This window comes from Solenopsis invicta, chromosome 1 (assembly GCF_016802725.1).
Source record: "Solenopsis invicta isolate M01_SB chromosome 1, UNIL_Sinv_3.0, whole genome shotgun sequence".
Classification (NCBI taxonomy): domain Eukaryota; kingdom Metazoa; phylum Arthropoda; class Insecta; order Hymenoptera; family Formicidae; genus Solenopsis; species Solenopsis invicta.
Window position 1 is genome coordinate 21343321 of NC_052664.1, and position 24068 is coordinate 21367388.

The 24068-nt window shown below is 33.8% G+C and overlaps 1 protein-coding gene across 1 annotated transcript in view; it reads right to left on the bottom strand.

Annotated features, from left to right (window-relative positions):
* LOC120359004 (cylicin-2-like) overlaps positions 1 to 24068 on the bottom strand; it is a 35107-nt gene that overhangs the window by 1861 nt on the left and 9178 nt on the right. The window lies entirely within an intron of this gene.

Genomic DNA, 24068 nt, shown 5'->3' on the forward strand with positions numbered 1-24068 from the left:
ATAATTAAATTAAAAATATATTAGAAATTTAATAAATATTACAAATTATCCGTCTTAAATGATTTATATTGTTTACATCATCTACATAAACTGAAATATAATTTCGTGTCATGAACCCATTATTTGACTCCTCCAGTCCCCCTATTAGATACGATAAACATTCATACTTTTCGTACGACGGCACGAACGCTTTTGTCGTCGTGTATTTCGAGGACACGATGTTGTCTGGGATCTTGTGCGGTACTGCGGGCGTCCATGCCTTCAAACGTATATCTCTATGAATTGCATTCATATGGACGACCCCGAAGGCGCTTTCAAACGTATCTATCTCGCGATGCGGTTATTAATGATCTGCCACGATTTCTACTCGGATTCGGTGAGTTCTCGCGAAGGTTATCGCGGGGGACGAGCTTGACAAATGCGTGGCGGATGCCGAGTAACGAAGCCCTGGAACGATGCGCTTTCTCGATGAGATACTCGACGAGGTCTCCGAGCGATATTTATCGATGTAAATGATGGTAAATGGCGGATTTCGTGTGGTTAACGTAATGAACAAGACGAATAAATGTGTACCTTTTAACCCGCGTGTGTTCATATTTTTTTCAATAAAATAGACAAAATTAATCACTTTATCTTTCTCTTTTCCGTTATTTCTATTTTATTTATGAAAAGTTCGATGTAATGTCTTTGAGGGATGTGTGAAAAGCATCATCACACAGATGGGTATAAACAATTAATTTGTTTATATTTATCAGTATATAAACGAATTAATTGTAAACTGTAAAGAAATTATGATTTTTGTTCTTTGGTGCTGATAAAATGGAAAACTTGTTATTAATAGATAAAATTATTCAAACAGTTATTAATTATTATTAAAACACATACACACGTGATTTTTACGATGACAATTGCTTACGGTTACACTCATTGAGAAATCTAAGACGAGTGTGATTTTGATCTTTTTCCTTGAAACCAAATAACTAATACAATTACACAATATTACGCTACTAACCCCTTTGATATTCTATCATAATAAACGATCTTTGGGATGACAGTTTCTCACATTATGACCTAATAACCATACAACAAGAGGAATTAATCGTGAGAAAAGACAAGAAGCAACAACGAAATTCGATTCGACTTTACATATTCATTTTACAAATAGGGATATTTCTTTAATTACTAAATAAGATATCTCTAATTAAGCTTGAAAATGAATTTATTGAGAAACAAACTCATTTAAGAAACAGATATTAAAATTTTGTTACCTTTATAATGGCTTGGGATAAACTAGGTTTTTTTTTAGTGAAATTTAAAGATATGGTGTTCAGATGTATTTCTACATAGATTTATTCAATTACGTATGCCGCTACGAACTTTTGTGTGTTTCAATGCCAATATTACTTCAAACAATTTAAAAGTACAATTAAAAAATACCTATAAAGATAATTTATTAGTTTAAGAATTATCTTTGTTTTGGTAAGAATTTTCCTATGATTACTTTAGATTTTAAAGGGAGCAATGAATCTCGCGTGCTTGAAATAAAAAAAAACCCGTAAATGCTATCGAACGCATTTTGATTTCATCTCTGTCAAGCTAACAAATGAGCAACCAAATGAGCAAAATCAAATAGGATCTATTGAACTATTTAGTACTCATTTTGTGTTAATTTGTGCTACAAGAATTAATTTTGTACCACACGCTATTTAGAAAAAAATCAGTTAGTGTAAAGAAAAAGTAAATAATATTATTTTTCAAGAAAATTATACAATTTGCGATATGCAATTATGTAAATGTTCGGAAAAACCACAAGTGTGTTTTATAAATAAAAATAATGTGTTCATATATATTAAAACTTTTTATTTATACGTTAATTGCAGATAATTTCCTATTACACATTCCTGTATATATAGAAATTCTTGCATTAAATCTTTTTCATAATCTTTGCACCGTTCTTACAAACGTGTTTGAATAGTTAACTTGTGTGAAAAAATTAAAAAAAAAAAAAGATTTGCCATAGACTCTTCTTGTAATCCTTTTTGCTTTTTTCGAGTTACCGCCAGCGTGATATCGGCGTGCCAATGATATCGTGCTAATTATAGAAATATGCGCCAAGCGCATTGGTCGCCGTAATAGAGCGAGTTTGGTCGGATTCAAGTTACGTGCGATGACCGTGAATATGGATTATTAATCCCGTGGTTTATTGCTTTTACGCATGCACAAACGGAACCCGCTTATCCCGCGATTTAATGTCTCTTTTTATTTGGAGTTAATTAATGCCGATTTTTCATTCGACGTATTGGAAAGATTTATGAGCACGACGCGATGATGTAAATCCAACGCTCGTTTCGTAATGTGGGGTAAATCAGAGCAATCACGAGACAACGTTTTGTACTGATAATGTTTAGCTGGTTATTACTTACATTACGTAAACAGTTGCCATATAATTTTATAAGAATACATTTGAATATGTAATAAGGATTAACTTTATTTATAAAAATCTGCACTGAGGAAAAGATGCTGACTAAAATTTTCAACTTGACATCAGTAATTGAATTTTAATTTAAGCATTTACATAGTTAACTTAACTACTGAAAAATAAATACTGAAATTGAAGAAATTTAATCAAGTTGAAAATTTTGATCAAGTTAACAACTCTTTTCTTAGTGTAGGCCATTACATAATATAATAAATTATATTATGAAAAATATAAAAATTTTATTATTAAAATAATGTAAGAGATTATATATAATCACCAACACACGCGCACACACACACACACACACACACACACACACAAATATACGCTGAAAGAAAAAAAATTACTAAAAATTTTAATAAATATTTGTTTTGAATATTTGCAATAATATATTTATTAAATGTAAATAAATATTTATTTAGCACGAGAACTACTAATTTAATCTATCATTTTTTTATTCAGTAATAACAATAAACAAACAAATATATTTATTAAAATTTAGTAATTTTTTCTTTTAGTGCGTATATATATATATATATATATATATATATATATATATATATATATATTAACTTCTTTGTAATTACAAATATATATGTGTGTGTGTATGTGTGTGTGCGCGCGCGTGTAGGTGTGTGTAATCAATTAACAAAGAATTCAATGCATAATTATGTAGCAGATATTATAAATTATAGTTGAGAAACGTGAAAGTTTTTTTGACCGTATTTAAGAAGTTAATTGATTAAATAGTCCGCATTAATTCGATTAGCATTGCAAATAGTCAATCTTCGATCACCTAAATACATTTCGGCCACATAAATCGTGGCACATAATTTTTCGCTATTTTACGCTTACATAATCATAGCTCTTTCGTCCGCGAGAAAGCGTTCGCAAGAGGTCTCATGAGAGACGAAACTGAAAGTGGTCCCGTGAAAAATGAACAGAGAGGTGGAGAGGCGCGGATAAACGCAAAACTGCCGCGATACGAATCGCGAAGGACACAGTCTTGTTCATGCTAATGAATTTTTTTCACTGCATCGATGCTAATCGTCGCTATATGCGTATTACGTGCGTGCGTATATTGCGTATACTTTTATTAAGTCGTTTGGCCAAGCCACACCCGTGCAGAATCAGGGACGATCTTCGAGTTTAATATTTTTAGCCACGGTTTCAGCCCGAATTCGAATCCGGTCGCATTCCAGGAAAGAGAAAAAGATGTTAAATTTCAAGTAAATTGTTGTGACAGTCAGTGTCCCTTACAGTTAACTTTTTATTTCAATCTTTATAATTATTTCTTGTTTTAGTCCATAATTATCTTTTTCAAACTTATCATTTCCTTATTTCTTCACTTTTTTCCCTTCACATTATTCGCGCTCCTTATCGTAACGAGAACATTTGTTACATTTATGTAATTAAGATAGTCTCAGTTTCCACGGTAATTTCACATGAGAGAATACATTGTAATTTAGCAATTTTATGCAATTACTTTTTATAATAAAAACAAAATAATAAATAAATAACATTTTTTAGTTACGCGAGTTTAAAGTTTTTTAAGAATGTATTAGACATACACAGTCCCTACAATGAAAGTAAAATGTGAAAATGTGTAACATTTCAAATAAATTGTATACATAGTTGTGTGAATAAGATGATATTTTTATTTAATAATATGTTTTTTAATTGTTTACTTTGTTGGAACAATTAGATAATTTTTTACAACATTAAGCTAAAATCTCAAATTTTTTGTGTAAATACTTCAAATATTCACGATAATTTATGCAAAATTTTATTGTGATTATTTATTTTGTAAATAAATGAATAAATAAATTTCGTTTATTCCACTGATCTCTGCATCGCAATGAAACTTTACGTAATTCATCTTGAACATTTAAAGTACTTAAATTAAAAAATTTAGATTTTCTTTATTATTTCGTTATTAATTATATTTTAATTAGAACACATGTTTACTTCTTATTGAAATAACTTTTTTATTCAAATAGAAAATCACCATCAAATTTTTTCCACTAATTTCAAATGCAATATAGAACAGTTTGAAAGTGAGACTATCTTAATTACATAAATGTAACAAATGTTTTTATTGCGATAGGAAGCGTGAATAATGTGAAAGGAAAAAGGTGAAGAAATAAGGAAATAATAAGATTGGAAAAGCTAATTATGAACTAAAAAAACAAGATAATTAGATTAAAATAAAAAGTTAACTGTCAGGAATATTTTCTTCATAATTTTCTTAATATTTTGAGAAATGTCCTGTACATCCATAAGCAAAATACAATAAACACGGAAATAATGTCCAAACATTACATGTAATCGAAACAACTTTGATGAATTTTATGAATAAAATAACTTTATTTTTTACGATAATTTGATTCTATAGGATTAAAAGATTATTTTTCACCGCGAATCCTTTGGTTTATTTATATGGTATGAAAATATTACCATCGCGACCCAGATACTATTTACAATCGTATTCGCAGACAATGTGCACAGCCGGCGTTTTTTAATTTATCGCGACGTCGGGATCGCGAAGAGATTTCTCGGCGTAATTGCGTTCGCGCTCGGCTTTAGTCGCTCGCGTTACTTAATTGACTTTTTTTTATCGACTTTAATCGGGTTGCACAATGTCGTTCTCTGCCACACGGATCTCGCGCGCATACGCACGCACGCACTCACGCATCCACGAAATTTGCATAAAGGATATCATGTTCCACGGCCGAAATAATCTGGCCCACGGCCCGCATAATCCCGACGACTTTCGTGCGATTGCGCTTTGCAACAGCTTCGAGATATGCAAAACCGAGTTTTTCGATTGGGCCCGCGCGTGTTCGCGACGCAGATAAATTTTTCATTTCAAGCATCCGAATCAGTTTTCTGAACGACGGACGTTTATGTCATCATCATCGCAACGCGCGAGATAAAGTTCGTTATTATTTAATCCTTTCGATATCTTGTTGATGAGGAAAGAAATCTAAAAGTTTCATAAGAGTGTTTTTTTTTCCCATGCTATCGTAGAGGTAATTTAAATTTTCACAAACTGTTTTTATCAAAACCCGAGAAATATTCTTGATTATAAATAACAGCTGGAAAATTCTATCTGTGTATCTGTTTATTGTTTTCCCGTATACATTGGAGTTATTAGACTGTAACTTTTTCTTGTATTTGTAACGTCTGTTCGTTAAATAAATCACTTTTTCTGCATATAATTATATAAAAGACTTGAAAGCAAATGAGAGGGAATAAGAAATTAACATCTTTTTTTTTTGTAACAAGCGCCGCAACACGCGTATCTTATTCCTGCTTATTATTGCGGTCGAACAGTCGCAGGTGACTCCGAGTAATTAGAATTCAGGCCGTGAGAGCACAAATTAAGAACAGATTTATATTAAATATACGTTTCGTTTTGCACGGAGGAGGGGGAGGAGGAGGAGGAGGAGGACGGCGCGTGTGAGAGGCCCCCAAAGAAAATCGAAAGTTTGCCGGTACGCGATGTGGCGCCAGCTGAACTTCAGAGATTGGAGGGCCCAACTGAGGGACGACGACGGGTTACGTGATTTGGCAAATTGCTCATATCGGCTTAATTAATGGGAAAACGTATCGGGCGTCGCACAGGTTGCAGCTGCGATCGCGCGCTGCTGCTGCTATTGCTGCTGGCAGATGCGTCGCGGCGGTCGCGTCCGAGATTTTTTTATATTTACTTCTGCCATTTAACGTGTCGTGATTATGGCAAAACGAAAATCTGGGTCGGAGAAACTTCGACCGCTCTCGTTTTCGTCCTCGTCGGTTCTTTTTTTTTTCCTTGCGTTTTTTTTTCTCCTTCCCGGCTTTTATCTTTGTGCGGTTTGGGCGGAACATCTGGAGCGTTGATAAACGAATTATTTGCGAGTATGTAAATGCGCGATTGAGTGTTTCTTTTCCGAGCAGCGACATGTCGGCAGTGATTTAACGCAAGCGCTGGATTACAGCCTTGACGAAACGAAATCATTTCTATCGATGTATAAGCGTTTTTCAGGACGCACGCAAAGTTGGGGGGACAGAGGGAGAGAAAGAAAAAGATAATACTCATTATTTGTACCTTTTTCCCTTTACGTATTAAGAGAAACGCAAGTAAATTTTATATAACTGCGTACAATGTTGTTGAAACATTTTATTTTTTTATACGGAAAGAACGATTTTGTTAAAATATCTAAATATTTAGCTGGACACAGGTTTGAAAATAATTTTATTGGACCATCAAAGTAATTATGACGGATATTCAAGCATGATGCTGTAAAAAATTTTAGACATTCTAGACATGGTGTCTAGCGATCCTCGAATGTTCTTGGATCGTGGATATCACGGCACGATTTCTTTGTGAAGAGAAACGTATTATTGGCAGAGGAACGCATATTATTTCGTCGCCGCGATAGTAACAAGCAGAGCCGCAGACTCTCCTTGCGTTTCACCCTATCTGATTGAGAACGGTCGGAATAAATTATATCCAGTTAGGCACCGAGTGACACACCACCCGACGTCGATTGTGATCACGGACCGTTGAGATGTCCTTGTCTCGGTAGTCAAACGTCTCAAATTGCGACAGTGTGTATTATTCGAGCTATATTCAATAGTTTGTCCTCACAGCTTCACCTTCGGAGATCTAGTCCGATGGAGTCGCGTAAGCGCTTTAAATTTGATCTGCACTTTGTATTCCGAGCGAGTTGCGACACGGTAGCACACTGATCGTTTATCATAATAAACTCAGAGGCAGACTGGTTTATGTAACTGGAGAATTCGTCGCTCTCTGCGAGAAATTAATGCGTTGGATCGTTCTCTACATCTAAGATCTGCAGAAACAAGAATTGTCATAAAATTTTTCTTAAACAGCAATGAATGTTTAAATTGAATTAAAACGTCTAAATTTAAAAAAGACGTCTAGATGTTGTCTTTGAAATTTTATTTTTTGAAATAGTATACAAAATGTTTAATTTATTTTTTTTCTTTTTTTTTTTTAATTTTCTCGCGGATGATTTGTAGAGACAGGGTTTTTTTAATTATAAAATTAAAAGAATTATTGGTCTTAACTAGATATTATCTAGATCGTATACGTTCTCCTTTTTATAAATCTTGAAATATATCATGCAAGAATTTATAATGTCAGAGGTGGTAAAGATCGATAGGTCTTACATTTCTCGAACTTGATACTATTTCTTTCACGTGTGATACTATTTCTTTCTATCTTCGAGTGTGATTTTGTTGCTCTGTGAGTAATTAATGTTTGTCAGATCATTCCGGATATGTAAGATCAGAAACAAGATTTCTCGTCATAAAATTTTTCTTAAACAACAACGAAATTTAAATTATGTCAAAGCATTTAAATTTAATAAAGCCGTCTAAATTTTGTCTCTTTAATTTTATTTCTGGAAATAGATCAAACGAAAAGTTGTTTTATTTATTTTTCTATTTTTCCAAAATCCTCTTGCGGCTATATAAAATTTGTAGAGTCAGAATTCTTTTAATTGTAAAATTAAAAAAAACTCGTTCTTAACTATATAATAGATGTTTTTTATAGATCATAAATACGTCCGCATTTTTAGAAATTCTGAACTATATCATGCAGGAATTCATAATGTCAGAGGTGGTAAGATCGATAGGTCTTAGGTTTCTCGGAGTTGATACTATTTCTTCCACGTGAGAAACACATTTCTATCTTCCAGTATGATTTTAAATATTCCATAGTGCCGAGAAGGTAAAGATAGGCGAAGCTAGTTATGGGATCAGGTGTCACGTAATCGCTGCGTAAGAGGAAAATGATTTTTGATCTGATCATGGCGCGAACGCGTTAACGGGTCAAATGCACAACAACAGTTTCCGTTGGAGAACGTGATTCACGATCCGCTGCGATCGAGGATCTACCACGTACAGCCGCCGGCGCGGCGGCCAGTTTCTTACTCAACTGTTACTCGCCGTTTCAGAATATACGCTGATATACGCGGGGAATCTTTGTGCGCTGCCTGCCACAAGATAGGAGATAGAGTAGAAGAAAAAGACGCGGGGATGAGGAAGAGTTCGCGAGTGAACGTAAGATTGCAGGAGCGAGAAGCAACTGCGAAGACGTTCACCGGCGCGTATATGTGCAGCACGCGATCTATCGATATATTGGCGATAACATTCCTCGAGATGTTGAGCAGAGACGAAGATTCTCCAGATCATATGGTCCGATGCTAGAAGCTCGCTGTCGTCGCAATCTTATCGTAATGTCGCTATATAGTTAACAGAGTATAATAATCCCCTGTAAGCGCTGCATCATTCCTACAATATTATACGAATATTATTAAAATTAAAATAATATTAATATAATATCCTGAGAATATTGTATTAATATTACATGCTTTATATATAATATTCGTGATATATTATTTCAATATCCGTGGAATATTTTGAAAATATTCTACGAATGTTATTTGTGTTCAAAAATTGATATGAATTATTATGCGCAAAATATTCATAAACTTTATAATTATTATATTTAAAAGTTAATATTCCCGATAATTTAAAATATTGAAGTAAATAATGTTTACTTCTCATATAATATTCATGTAGTATTATCAGAAGTGGATACATAACGTTACCACTACTTTTTATTAATATTAAACAATATTTCAGAAATATTATTTAATATTAAATAATATTGTAGCGCTTATACGGATCGGTTTATGCGTATAGGATGCTTCTAACTCGGATATTTTGAGTATTTGAAGGATAAATCTTGATTTGTGATCGAAACGATGTGCACAGACGTTTTAGGTTCCCTATGCATTATCTTAGAATCCGATCCCTTAGACTCCAATCCCATTCCAGATTCGTAGATCAACTCCGTTTCGCGAGATCCCCATTATCGCGATCGAGCGCACTGCATCACATTGCAGCGAAACCTTTCACATCGTTCTCCCTACCCGTCTGTATCTAGATTAAAAGGAGCACGACGAGGTTGATCGAAGCGTCGTCGGTTAATCGAAGTATTGGTTTACTTCTCCACTTACGTCCTTCAACGTCCGTTGCGGCACATCGTCGTGTTAGCCCGTTCCATCTTCGTCATCGTATCGATCTGAAAATTTCGCGAATCATCGCCCATGAAAGCGCTCGATAAAAGCGAAAAAATTTTCCGCCCGATGATGGGAAAAAGAATTCGTCTCTTCCTATCTGGTCTGTTTTTATACATCGTTGTGACTTGATTCGCATCGTTCGCACAAATCCCCTCTTCCCCTGCCTGCCGTCATCGAAATTCTCCCCGACGACGCTTTACGCTCATATTAATCGGAGATATCTTTCGACGCTTGCTCGGATCTGCTATAATCGACACGTGGTGAGTTACTCAATCTTCGATGATCGACGGGCTACATTCCTAGACGATCTACTTTCAGAAATGCTTTTCACTTTCGCTCTTGATCAGAATCTCGACGATTGCGCGCGGATAGACGTTAGATTTCGTCCTGGTTGATCGATTGGAGTTTGGCGAAAGGGTGTTGCGCCTGGCCGCCGCCTAAACCTTAAGCTTCTGACCCTCGTAATCATCCGACGCAAAAAGCCCAACTCAGTTAGTCGTATTAACGCTCCTTTTTTTTTACGCTCTTCGTTTCTCTCCCGCATTTCACTCCGCCTACTTTATTTCTTATCTCGATAGATCGTGCCTTTTTTATTTCTTACCGGCGATCAGTAGCGAGGCAAATTAGAGATTGCCCGATGCAAGATAGATTGTAGACATTTCGAGGTCGTAATTGCAGAGTGTTATCTCAAAACACGGTCGATCTACTTGTGAATATATTTTTAGGAGGGTATGCTCTAGTAAACATTCGTTCGCGCGTACAGCATAAATAATTCCACGTCAGATTTATCAAGAAATTCGTAGACGTGATTGAACGTGGCTCGTAGACACTACTGTGTAATAATGTTGGAATATATATTGATATTTTAAATACCGTTTTAAATTTCGTAGATTAAATTTTGGATTAATATTAATATAAATTGATTAATGTAAATATAAATTATTAATATAAATTGAATTAATTTAATAGCATTAAATACCTTGCTTAGTTCGATATTATTTTATACATATAATGAGTTGGAACAAAAGTTTTGAAGTGAAATATTTAGATATTTGTATATAGATTTATTTCAAACCGATACAATTTTTGTTATTCTAGGAGAATTTTGTAATTGTTTTACACTCAGAAAAATTATGTTTAACTTGATGAAATTGTTTTTTAACTCGGTTTTTTTTAAAGTGAAATTAAAATATCTTTGCGGAAAATTTATTTAATTTTGAGAAATGACGTTATTAGCCTTTGTAAAAGTAAATAAATTATTCAAATTATTTGATTAATTTAAACAAAGACAGTACTGACAGAAATGTAAGGAATAATTTAGTCGTTTTAAAAATATATTTGTTTCTTTTTTAAAGAAAGATTTGTGTTGCATTGCAACCAAACTATTTCTTTAATTCTAGTAAAAGAAAAAAAATTTTTTAATGAAAGGAACTTTTCTTTAACCATATAGCAATGCACAAATTTCTTCGATTCAAATTTTTTTTTTTTTTTCATTTAAAGAAATCTTTCTCTAAGTGTAAACAGATATTTTGTTATAATTATTCTCGAATAACAAAACAGTACTAACGAACTCGCGGGTCTCTACTTTCAACATTAAAGTATTTTTCAATTTATTTAAACAAACGTTGCATTAAATGTCTGCAAAAATAAATAGAGATCTCGGAGGTGATACATCATCCATTACTAATTTGCAGTGACAACACAATTTCTTTCAACGCGTGTCTCGCTCCGCTCTCATTTTTATGTGTCAAGCGTCGTCCATAAAAAAAAATGACTGAACAACAGTTGACAAGCCACTTCAGAAACAAACAGCGCGTGTATGAAGAAATGAGAAAGGATTTTTAGACAGCTCGTTGGCGAGTTATTAGAAACTAGTTTCGCTGCTATGTTAATCCACGGATTGCTAGGTAACTTTGCACGCCGCGCCGCCAGCCGGTCGGTTGCACATTTTCCTTTCAGCTCGTCTTCCATAATTTCACGCAAACGATTATCGCGGTTCGCGTTGTATAGCTCGAACGGCAATTAATATAAAATCATTCCGCGCGCAGCTCCAGCTTCGCTAATTATCGGCGAATTTCTGCTGCAGCGGAGCGCGCGCGTTTTGCACGCTTTCAGAAAGGAGCAGCATCCGTCCTTTTTCTCCGAAAGCTCCTGGAATCGTTCCAATCGATTGGGAAAGAGAGAAAGAGGAGAGGGTGCGCCGTTGCACCTGCGGTAATCGTCGGTAATTAGTAACGCGTTCGCGAACGTAATCTCGGGTATTCCGTGTTTCTAACAGCGCAGGGGATAAATCATTCCTATTAATTACCGGGTTGCGAAAAGAGAAGATCGTTCCTCGTCGGATTGCAACTTTGTAAACGCGGTGGAGCATGATGCTGGAGCGTAACGTATACATAACGTATACATAACATCGCGCCCCGATGTTACGGCGGAAATGCCGCGCTCTATGTACTTTTCAATTCGCGGAATTTCGGTGAAATTGATTTTTATTACATCCCCATGACTCCAGGATCTTTAATTCCGCGAATTTATTGGCGCTAGAGAGTGCCCCCCCCCCTCCTTCTTCATCGTTAACGCGAAAAGTTTATTAATGAATTAAATTAAGTGTGATTACGGGGCGAGGTAATTATTTTTAAGCATTTCGACTTAACGTTGTGCAGCCTGAGATTTCGAAATATTTGCGAGATTGACGAGGGACCGTAAAAACGAATCGTTCATGTGTAATACTTCTTGCAAATATTAATGTCGAACGTCGAGAATCGGGGGAATCAATCTTTTCTTTCGTTAAAGTAATTACTCGGTCGACGAATTACGTAATCACGCGGTATGTCCGTTCGCAACTATTCAGCTGTCAAAAGCTGTTCTTTGTGCAAACTCTCGCGAAATGCTTCGCGAGCTGCTCTTATTTCCCGCGATAACCGTCATTAGGCGGCAGGCGAAACGAACGGTTAGGGAGTGAGCGGGTTAAATCATTACGATATTATTCAGTGACAGGGTGTAATCATTGAAGGCGAAGTCATTAAGATCCCAATTGCACGCCGGCCCCCTCGTGGTGCGCATTGCTTCTTTATCTGCTCGTTGTCTCGTCAATCACGAGTCACTTTATACGAGGTGCGGCAAAAGCGATCGAATCACTGTAGACTTTGATTTCTAAACACGCACAATTTTATTGAATATAAATTATATATAAATGTGTATATGCATAAAGTTGTGAAATAAAATATCGATAATAACGCAAAAGATGTTTATAGTTTTAAGTTATGCGTTATGAGATGGTTATAGTTGAGCTTCAACCTCGGGAAGCAGTAAAGTTAAAGAGATGCGCGAAAACTGTGCGCAAGACTTGTGGAACTAAGGAATATAGTAATCAACGTAATGAAAATTTAAACTAGTCTCTCTCCGTTCTCCCACCAACGCAAAATTAATTTTAAAATATTTAAGTGCTGATTAGATGTTTGTTAATTTGATCCAGTCCGAAATTAGGTGCTCAAACTGTGTAGGAGAAAGTTAAAAAATAATTGGGCGAAGTTGAACGTTAAACTAGTCTCACTCCAACAAAAAATAAATAAACATTTGTTATGTAAATGAATAAAGAAATACAGTAGAATTAAGTACTAATTAGGCGCTTTAAGAAATATGGAAAATAATTTGAACATTAACTGGAATATTATATTTAATGTTCTAAAAATGTATCTAAAATGTTACTTAATATTAAGTAATATTATACACTTATAGAATTAGTGCAGATAATTACATTTATAACGATATTATTTTTTATAATTTTTCGTTTAATTCATATTGCGTTCTATAATGTAACGGTTTCGTAAACTTTCATTTTTACGTCTAGGTGCATTCTTAAATATACAAGAAATCTCCGATTTGTTTTAAATGTTTTTTTTTTATATTACGAAAGACATGCAATTACGAAATCACACTACCGTGACATCCGTCACGCTACGTTTGAAAGCTGGAATTCATGTTATAGAACTGTGTTGCAGCTTCCATTCACTTACTTGTCATCCTCCATTCGACGATATATTAGCAAGAAAATGTCCTGTTCTTTTGCTCCTTCTCCACATTTTACCGTAATATTCGTTATAGATCCGCGGCGATTGTGCAAGAATGTCGCGGATCAAGACGAGTACCGATTCAATTTTCGATCTGGAGCGAATGCCGCGGCACATCGGACGTTTTCTATATTGAGATACAGAAATGTTCAAAACGATATTCTGCCGCTTAGCTATTGAGCAAGTACGCTCTGAAATGAATAATGGGAATACGAAACGATTTCGTTAGGTAATAGTAGTACTCGAGTTCTACCGCACACCAATTATCTTATAAATATCTTATAAATATCTTTTAGTGATAATAGTTGTAATAATTTTGCAGATGCACATTACGTACACAATACAAGAAACTTGGCAGCTTTTAAACAGACATTTTTTGTGTGTGTAAGGTGTAGTTTTTTTATATTTGAAAATTTCATGTTTTTCTGTTCACCGTAGGATAAGAAAATTACAATTTAATTGTTGTTAATACAATTAATTCTTACGGACTTAACAGTCACTGGTGGGAGGGGGGAAGGGGAGAGGTGTGACCCTAACGAAAGTTTCTGCTAAATCTTCTCTACGTTATTATTTTAATATTAAATTTCTATCGTCATATGTCGGCAATTTTAAGTTCTCTCTAAGGTGCTGGCCGGAACGCGTTAATTTATTTTCTTGAAAGTTACTCTCTTATACTTCAAAATAAATACATTTTTGTGAAACATGCACTGATTGTAGTAATTTTTTTTTAAGTGTTATATTTAAAGAGTATACTCTAAAAATTTTTTGATAAAAATATTAAAAATCTAAAAAATTATGAATTTAAGTGAAAAAGTCATTCTTTATGTTTCTTTTGGTATCACTGTTACGATGTTTTTTTCAATAATTTTTTGTTCGATTTAAAATTTAACATAACATGAAATTAATTTACATTATACACTATTTGAAGAATGTTCAGTAATTTTTTTTACTTAAAACAGTCAATAGTTTGTGTGCGATAATCGTTCAAAGTCAGCTGGGATTATTTTAACTCCACGTGACCGTATGATACTTTACTGAAGTGTGACTGTCAAGAGTTAATTAATGTATAGTAAGTACTCGGTTAAGAAAATTCAATATTTTACACGTACAAGAAAAAAGTTTCTTTAAATTATAATTACTATAAATTAAAATAACTACCAATACATTTCTTAAATTAACATTCCTCCAATTTTGTCTGCCTAGATTCGCAATTGCTTTACTCGTTTACAAATAAACACGTCCAAAACATAAATGTACCTCTTATATCTACAATACTTCTTCTTTTCATCATTGTGCTTACGAACAGTCCGATGATCGAGCTTGACGTTAAACGCGTCTAAATTGTCCTTCAGCTTCGTATTGCACAACACGGCCCGTTTATCCGGTCGTTTGCACGTGCGAACTACGCTCATGCTCTTCGAGTGGCTGCACGATATGGCCACTCGTGGATCACGTCGGGTCGCAACCCCGTTTCGCTTCGCACGCGATACCGCGCGATTACGGTGTACGGCAGATGGATAATCGACGACGGTGTCGTCACACGCGGTGGTAAGAGGCGAAGAAAAAAAAAAAAGAAAGGATTACGGCGGTAACCGGTGAAAGTAAAGTATCGTTCACATAAGGATTAGCGCGGGATGCAACTGGGAAGCTGTCGGCCGACGCATCAATTCGCACGAGCACACTAATGTAACGTCGGATGCCCTGCTCCGCGTTCGCGAGCACTTTCTATAGACGTTTCGTCCTTTTTTTTCCGTATCTTGCCGAAGTCACCTATCGTAATCGTCCCGTTTTAACGTATGGCGTAGAAAGCGCTTGTAGTGCAAACAAATCTAACTTTATCTTCATAACGTTAAAAGACAAGTACGACGCGTGAAAGTCTCCAAGTTTTCAGCGCAAAGTTGCAAATATATTCGTAGCTTTAACGCGCGGCTTCAAAATTAGCGGATCGGAAGACCGCGTGTACTCCTCCGGGATTTATCAATTTTTATAATGTATTTCTTTGATTTTACAAGTCTTGTCCGCGCGCGGATTTCGTTCGTCGATTTGTCTTTAATATAGAAATATCGAGACACACTGATGAGAAAAAAAGTTGTTAACTTAATTAAATTTTTCGTCTTCATTAAATTTCTTTAGTTTAAATATTTTTGTATTCAAGTTAAATATATAAATAAATAAGCTGAGGTATTTCATGTATGTTATATAAATGTATAATTACTTAAGCTGAAGAAGTTCAATCAATTTTTTAAATTGAAAAATTTTGGCAAATTAACAACCTCTTTTTTTAATACATAATTTCCGCTCGTCACATAAGTGAACGGAAAAAGGACTTCTTTGCGAATTAAAATTCGAGATGCTAAAACATTTTCTTTTAGATCGAATTTATTTTCATAACATTTTAACTCGGAACTTAATCGTGAAGATACCTGATGTTTTTTTGTCTTTGAGATTTTTGCTAACGAAGCATTCAGATTGATCGGAGTTAAAAGGTAAGGCACAAGAATTGGTACATTCTGTATATTTTTTACATATATTTAATTCCGCATACAACAAGCTGCGATAATTCCTCATACTAAATTATTGCGATAAACTTTTGCATCATCCTGTGCAATAAACTTTTGCATCCATTTCAGTTCTCTACTTCTGCGTATTCTTAGCTCAGTGGATCTTTATCGTGATTCCGACGATTTTTAAGTACACCAATAACTTATGGTCGGAATTACGGAATACATCCAATTCATACGCGTGTTACTATGCATGAAAGGAAGATTTCTCGACCGCGTGCAACAACGGACGTTTACTAATCGCGTAATTTGCACGCAATTTTGTCGCGCGGCGAATAGGCTTACGCGGCATGAAATTAACCTTTGATACAATAAGGAAAAAGTGCGGCCGATATTCTACGGGTATTCTGCGAGTATCCAAGTTTCATGAATTATGAATTCCCTGACTTTCGATCAGCGGCGACTTTCACTGGTCCTTACGCAGGACGAGCACTCTTAGTCAGCGATTGCACGTTCACTTCGCGTATGAAGTCCGTTGACGGCATTTACATATATCTATTGTGCGATTTAATTATGTTAGCGAGATTTCTTGCGATTAATATATAGAATATTCTCACAATTACTTTTAAATCTAATCGCACTTCAGCTTAATCAATATTGCGCGGATTTATTAAACTGTTATTAATTTCACACATAAATTTATTTAATTAAAAATGTTAATTGTAAAATATACCATTTGATACTAATGGGTATATAAGTTAGAATAATAATGATTTTTTATTCTGAATATTTATTCTGATTTTAGAGTCTCATTCAACTTCGACAAGTATTGAAGTTGATTTAAATAAGTTCTGTGTCGTCACAATTAGAAAGCTAACTTCACATAATTTCCATTTTAACAATTACATAATGCGCCTGCGCTACCAGCAACCACAAATTTCAACGTTCACGTAATGTTCGAAAGGGCAACGCGTTCGTCTATCGAATCCCGGATATAATTCGATGTAACCGATCTAACTGACTCACTTATGACAGACGTAGGCAGTTAAAAAAAAAAAAAAAAATGGACCGCGTTATAATGTTGAAGCCTGAGCGAGTTACCGGCACCGATTTCTAATTTCGTTTAGAGTGTGAATCTAATATGTTGGTACGCCTCCGGCGATAGTCTTTGTTACTCCGAGGGATATGGGCGAACGTAGTGCTTTCATATTACTTCATATTGATACATAGATAGAACAGAAAATTAACTCGTTAAGATTGACATCACCCTCCGCCCAAGGGACAATGGACTTTCGTTCTTCAATTTATTGCACGTATCATCGAGAGAATATACTACGAGGTTCGTTGAAACAAACGATCGCGTCTCGTGTCCTTGAATAATCAATTATTCTTATAATGATGTTCTGAAGACAATAGCTATAAATTTTTTTATAACTGTTATAATTATTTTTATTTTTTACTTTTCTGTTCCGCGAAAATATAACATATAAGTCACATAAAAATGTTTCTGTAATAGTTTGTTTTAATATTGAAGTATAATATTATGGCACATTTATTATTACTGTGAAAATTGATAATAAATTATGTGTACGACATGTTTTTACCAATTGCAGTAAAGATTAAAACGCATCTCAAAAATTATATAAGTATTTTAAATCATTTCTCATGGATGCGAGAAGTTAAGCAAATAATTTACTTATTTTATAAAAGGATAATAACGTCATTTTTTGAAATGAAATAAATTTTTATTTTTCTCAAAGGTATTTTTACTTCAACTTAGAAAAACCAAGTTAAAAGGATTGCATCAATTTAAACATAATTTTTCTCTGAGTATAAAACACACATAATATTTGGAATAAAAATACTGTAAGTTCTGTCGTAACATCATATCATGCTATACGATATCAGAAGTTATTTCACATATTCCAATGAGAAAGTTACTGTAATCTTTAACCACATTATTTTGTCTATACACTTTCTTTTCTAACCTCTTATTTTTTGAGGTATTAGCTTCCATAAATAAAGGCATTTGCTCTAACAGGCCGTGTAATTGCGGGCTTAGGTCGATCCGCCCGAGGTGTTCAATAGCGCCAATTCATCATCGCGCTCTTTCAAATTCCCCTCGTCCGATTCCCATCGAGGAGCATCGGTTGACAATGAATTAATGGAGCACAGTTAGACCGTTTCGGATCGTTTACTTTACGGCTTTCGGTTTTTTCCGTTCCGGCTCGGCGAAACAAATCGTTCGACAAAGATTACGAATGAAGGTGACCGGCCTCCCACAATGCGTTCATAAAGCATCAGCATCTGCTGTTCTTGCTCTTTACGTTTATTTAGTCTTCGATGAGAACTGATCGTCTCTTTGCAAACGACAGGAGAAAAATTAATTATAACGCAAACATTAGATTAATGCAAACTGGCAGAAAATAATTAGAATAATTAAAAATTAAAAATAATTCAATAAAACTATTAAAATTATTTTGTAAGAATAAAAATAATTAAAAATTTATTTTGTAAGAAAAACTGTACTTTTAATCTTTTTGATAATACTGTATTTATATAGTTACATATTACATACCTTTTAATTAAATTTGTACTATTTTTTATTTTTTAATATGCACTAAATATCATATTAATTATAGCGACTTGATATTTATAATATGAATTTATAACATATATAATACATATTATTTATTTCCATTTATTAATTGATTGCTGCAGAAATCTAGCTTGCATTCTATAATCGTTGTGATCGAACGATTATGGAATCATTATAGTTTACCTTCAACTTATAATCAAGGTATCATAATATTTCATACAGTTCCATTAATTTACTACACTTTCAACGACATTGCTTTAATGTGCAATCATCATTACTCTCAATGTAATTGCTTGATGTAATTTCTATAAGAGTAGGTCATTTCGCACGATTGCAATTCTTTATAAGTTAAGAGAACTCGCGACATAAATTGCTTTTCGTTCTTTGCGATTTGATTGTTAAGCCTTCCCACGGTAATACTTTAATTGTCCGAGCGACTCGCAATTGCAACTCAATTGCAATTTTCTCTTCGAAGCTTCGGCGTTTCGTCTCGCGGAAGAAATCGCGCGCTGTAGCGAAGCGCTGCGCGCGACAGTACAAGCCTGCGGTCCGAATGTGTATGTAATTCCGCACGTTACATTCCACCGTGTATTTTTCATACGTGGAATGTCGCCGATCGTTAATTCCACGGGACATCGATAGAATCTTGGCTCTACCAATAATTGTCTGCGAGGAAAATGATGATCCTCTGGTAAAAGATGAAAGAGGCGAAATGAGAGGTGTTTCATTGCTGTTCAAGGAACATGTTGATTAAAAGCTTCGGTTAATCTTTATTACCGTAGTGTTCAAAATACAAGAGAATTGTATAATATATTAGAACGCAATTTTTTTTTACTGTATACGTGAAACGATTAAATTTCTCGCATGTTATTAACAAAACAATTAATAACAACATTAAAATAAGTAATATCTAAAAACTTAATATCAAGATATTTAAATATTTTATATTGTCTATTCTTAAATATACGCCTAAAATACTTTAAACGATATTTAAATTTAAATAACGTTTTAAATTTTGACACCGTTTGAAATTAAAATATTTTTTACAGCTTAAGAAACGGAGATAAAAATAAAACATTTTAATATCTTACAATTAAACACTTCTTTTTTGAGTCAAGAATAATTGATTATCACAAAGATCGTTCTTGTAATAAATGCAAGATATACATTTATTAAACAAGATTGTTAAAAATTTTGATGCAAAGGTTGAATCTCTAAGGTTTAGTAACAAAGTCAGTGCTTATCTCTTTTTATTTGTAAAATCTATCTTTTTTTTCGCTACTTTTTATATTTTTTTTATTTTATTCATCAATTCCAAGCTTTTTTCCTTAACATTTTTTGATTGACTTTGTATTTATTTTCCATTAACTATTTCCATTTATTTTTAACATTTTATTTTCCTTTATCAGCCTTTGTTCTTGGCACGTCCTCTTATTTCTATTTTTATATTTATTTTGACGTAGATTATTTTCTACGATTGTGTAATTAACATGTATAAAGTAATATACAACGTTTTTCTTTACATCTAACATTTCGATGCGTTGCTTGTCAGATTGAATGAGATAAAGAAGCAAAAGCAAAGGGTGAAAACATGATAATTTTCAATTCGCACGGACAACCATGGGGTGTATGATACGAAAGGGCAATCCCCCCCGCGGAAACACGGTGGCCGTATCTCCTAGCTTGGCAGGTCGAGGGCGAGGCTAATGCTGGAGTAAAGGTTATCTAACTAACGAATGAGACGCTCGCCTTCTCTTCTATATCCTGAAGGGAATACACATCGCACGCCCCTCGTGGATGCGATCCTTACGCTCGCGGACGCATCCGCCGTCGGCGTTATCGCAATATCTCTTGCCGTTAAGATTCTCACGAGCTCGCCGTCATTCCGTCTGCTCTTCGTTGCCGCGTCACTTCCGTCATAAAAACCGTCACAAGCGTGGGTGTCTGGCGATTAAGCCCGTAAGCAAGTCGATTTGCAAGTCGAGAATTTTCTCGTCTAAAAATAGATTGTTTTTTTTTTATTTGCACTGCTACGGTGAGTTGCAAACGAACGTGCAATCGCTGATTCCGCTAGCGAAGCTAATCGCGTCCTTTTCTTACAATTAGAAAGAAATTTATGGCCATCGTGACTTCTTCTGCTTTTAATAGTGTTCTACTAATTATTTATGTTGGAGTAGAAGATGAAGACAAAGTAAATAAAAAGTTTCCTACAAAAACCAAACAAGTGTGTTTCTAAAAAATAAAAATTGGGTTACGGCGCTAAATCATAATACCGCATTAATAGTGTCATATCATGAATAATTTTGTTCCGACAAGAATTGAACAGAAAACGGAAAATATAAATATAAATCAATAATAAAAATTTTCGCCAATATTACCAACAAATTTAAATGTTTATTTTTGTAAAATGTGTCTTTAAAATATTAATTAAAACCTGCAACTTGTTCTCGTGCTTCTATTCAAAGAAAAATTATCATATTTACAATAACAGTTTGAAAATGAGATTTTTTTTATTTCCTAAAAATTAAATTTTTTTATTATTAGGTTTTTGTTGGAAAAACCCTTAAATACAAATTACGAAATTCTTAACTTTTATAAAAAAATATTCATTGATCTCGAAAAATTTCATCTTGATTAATCATCTCTTTCCTTTATCTACTTGATGTCGTCATCGTCGTTAAATTGTTTCTCGTGAACGAATTCTTGACTTGTGTGACGGAATGCACGGTCGAAGGATGCGTGTGTGGAGACGCGAAGCAAGTTGTCGATTTTTCATCCTCGTGGTCGCGTGCGGATACACGTTGTTACACGGCGCGAAATGTCAAGGCATCCTCGTGCAAGTGAAAGGACGCGTCGCGGTCGAGTCCTGCCACGTTGTCGTTGCACCGGGCGAGCCCGCTTTCCGTTTTCCATACTCGCACGCGGAATGATTAACAAATTAATAATCGTCGCGGTTCCAATCGGACGCCGCGGTACCGATGAAATCAAAAGAGGCATGCGGTTTCAAAGATTATTAGAGCAAGAATAGCAAAATGAAACGAAACACTGACATTCTTGGAATGTGAACGTAATAATAACAATGATGAGACGATAAATAGATATTGAATAGAGAAAGTAAAAGTTTTTGACAACTTTTGATAACGCATAATAATACGGAAGAGAAAATTAAATATAGGTTAATATTACAACAAGAGAAAAGTAATGTTTAAATAGATGAAATTGTTTCTTTGACTTAGTTTTTTTTTTTAATAATGTAAAAATATCTTTGAGGAAAATAAAAATTTATTTAATTTCAAAAAATGATGTTATTAGCCTTTTTTAAAGTAAATAAATTATTTATTTAATTGTTCAAACAAATAAGTTTTAATTCAAAGAAAGTACTGGTAGAAATATAAAAAACAATTTAGTTGCTCTGGTTTTAAAAACATATTTCATTTAGAAAAAAGATTTGCGTTGCACAACAAAACTCTTTAATTCTAATAAAAGAAAAACAATCAAACAAATTCTTTAAATCAAAAAAATTGTTTTAACTGTCTAGCAGTGTACACATTTTTTGTTCTAAACAATTATTTTTTGACTCGAAGAAACTTTTCTCTGGTTATAAGGAGAGAAAGATGTTATATTTCGTATTACAAAATTGTATATCGATTATAATTGAAAAACTATTGTAGCATTGATATTTTCATGTTAGGATATAAAAAATTATTTTGCTGTTCTTATTATTAAATCTTTCATTAAGTTCAATTAGTTTCCGTGCAAATCAGTTATATGAACGAGATATTTATTCAGCGGAGTGCGATAATTAGGCATTTGTAATCATCTAATTTATACCATTTCTTCGAGAAATACTATTGATTGGCATTCGACACGTCATTGTTAGATGAGAGAGAAAAATCGTAAAATACATTACGCTCAGCGAGAATTAAGTGTCGATGCATAACCGCGGTTATTTCTGCAATGATTTAATGATAATCGAATCGAGATGAAAACGTTTTACGACTGGCGCATAAATTTAACATGCACAATTATGAAAGATTTATAAATATTTATTATTGATAATAAAATGTTAATAACGGCAATATTGTATCCAACTTTTATATTTTTATGTAGAATATATTACAGGATAAAAGATGTGCATGTTTGTATTCTTTTTTCATTGTTATTCGTTACATAAGAAGTATGTCTGTGTACTTCTTTTGCAGTCTTTATTATTTTTTATTTAAATATAAACAATATATTCAATGTTCTAAAAAATAATATTGTAGAAACGAGTCTTTTTTAAATTTTGTGTCATATTTTTAATCACGTTTTTTATATTGCTATATAATACAATTTTATATATACGATATCTACATAGAGAAAAAACTGTTGAATCAACAACATCAGTCTAATTGGGAATATCTTGTCAATTGAATAACATTAATGAAATAAAAGACAGTAAAAATAAAGACGGTAACAAATATAGTTGAATAAATAAAACTTAATTGTATTAACTACGTACATTAGTGACAGCCCAGTAATTCAATGTTTAATTGAATTAAACTACGTTTTAATTTGTATTACAGCATTTTTTCAGCGTGTTAGGAAGATAACCGAACTAATAATATTTTTGAGATTCGAAATGCAACGTGAGCGGTCTATTACAATAAATCTAACGCGCACATAGTACCGGTTGTAACGTGGTGCATTATATGTACTCGAAAGAAGTAGAATGCAGGAGTTGGCGCTGAGAGTTGTCTACTTGCAAATAGGCAACCTTGTATCAATGGTAATATATATATCTCGACAGAGGTCAAAGATTATGTAGCGCAGTATCGATAAAGGCGGCCACACGTGTACTATAACTGATACTTACGATCCATCTACGTCGGCTTGTATCTCACAACTATAGAGTTAGTTATGCACGTGGTAAATTCGCATTACGATCGGAAAACGCGTGATTTTCGAGAAAATTCAATTTAAGAAAATGTAGAATAAAATTCTCTTTACCACGTAAAGGAGCGTTTGAGAAAAAAATTTGTAAAGCTGATTTGTTTATGGAGGAAAGTTGTCAAATACGTACCACTTAAGCTATTTTTTATTATATTTCGCATTTAGTGCCGTTTTGATGCAAATCAGAATTCGAAATTATAGCTCGAGGTTGCAGTCATCTATTATTACATGTTAAACCTTTCAGTAATAACAAATTAATTTATTATAAGCTTTTCTGTAGCAAAGCTGCAAAAGGTATGATTTAAAAAACCGGTCTAAAAGAGTCTCTTAAATCATATTGTCTTCGAAAATATCGAATTTATTATAGTAATTAAACATATAAAAAACTATTAA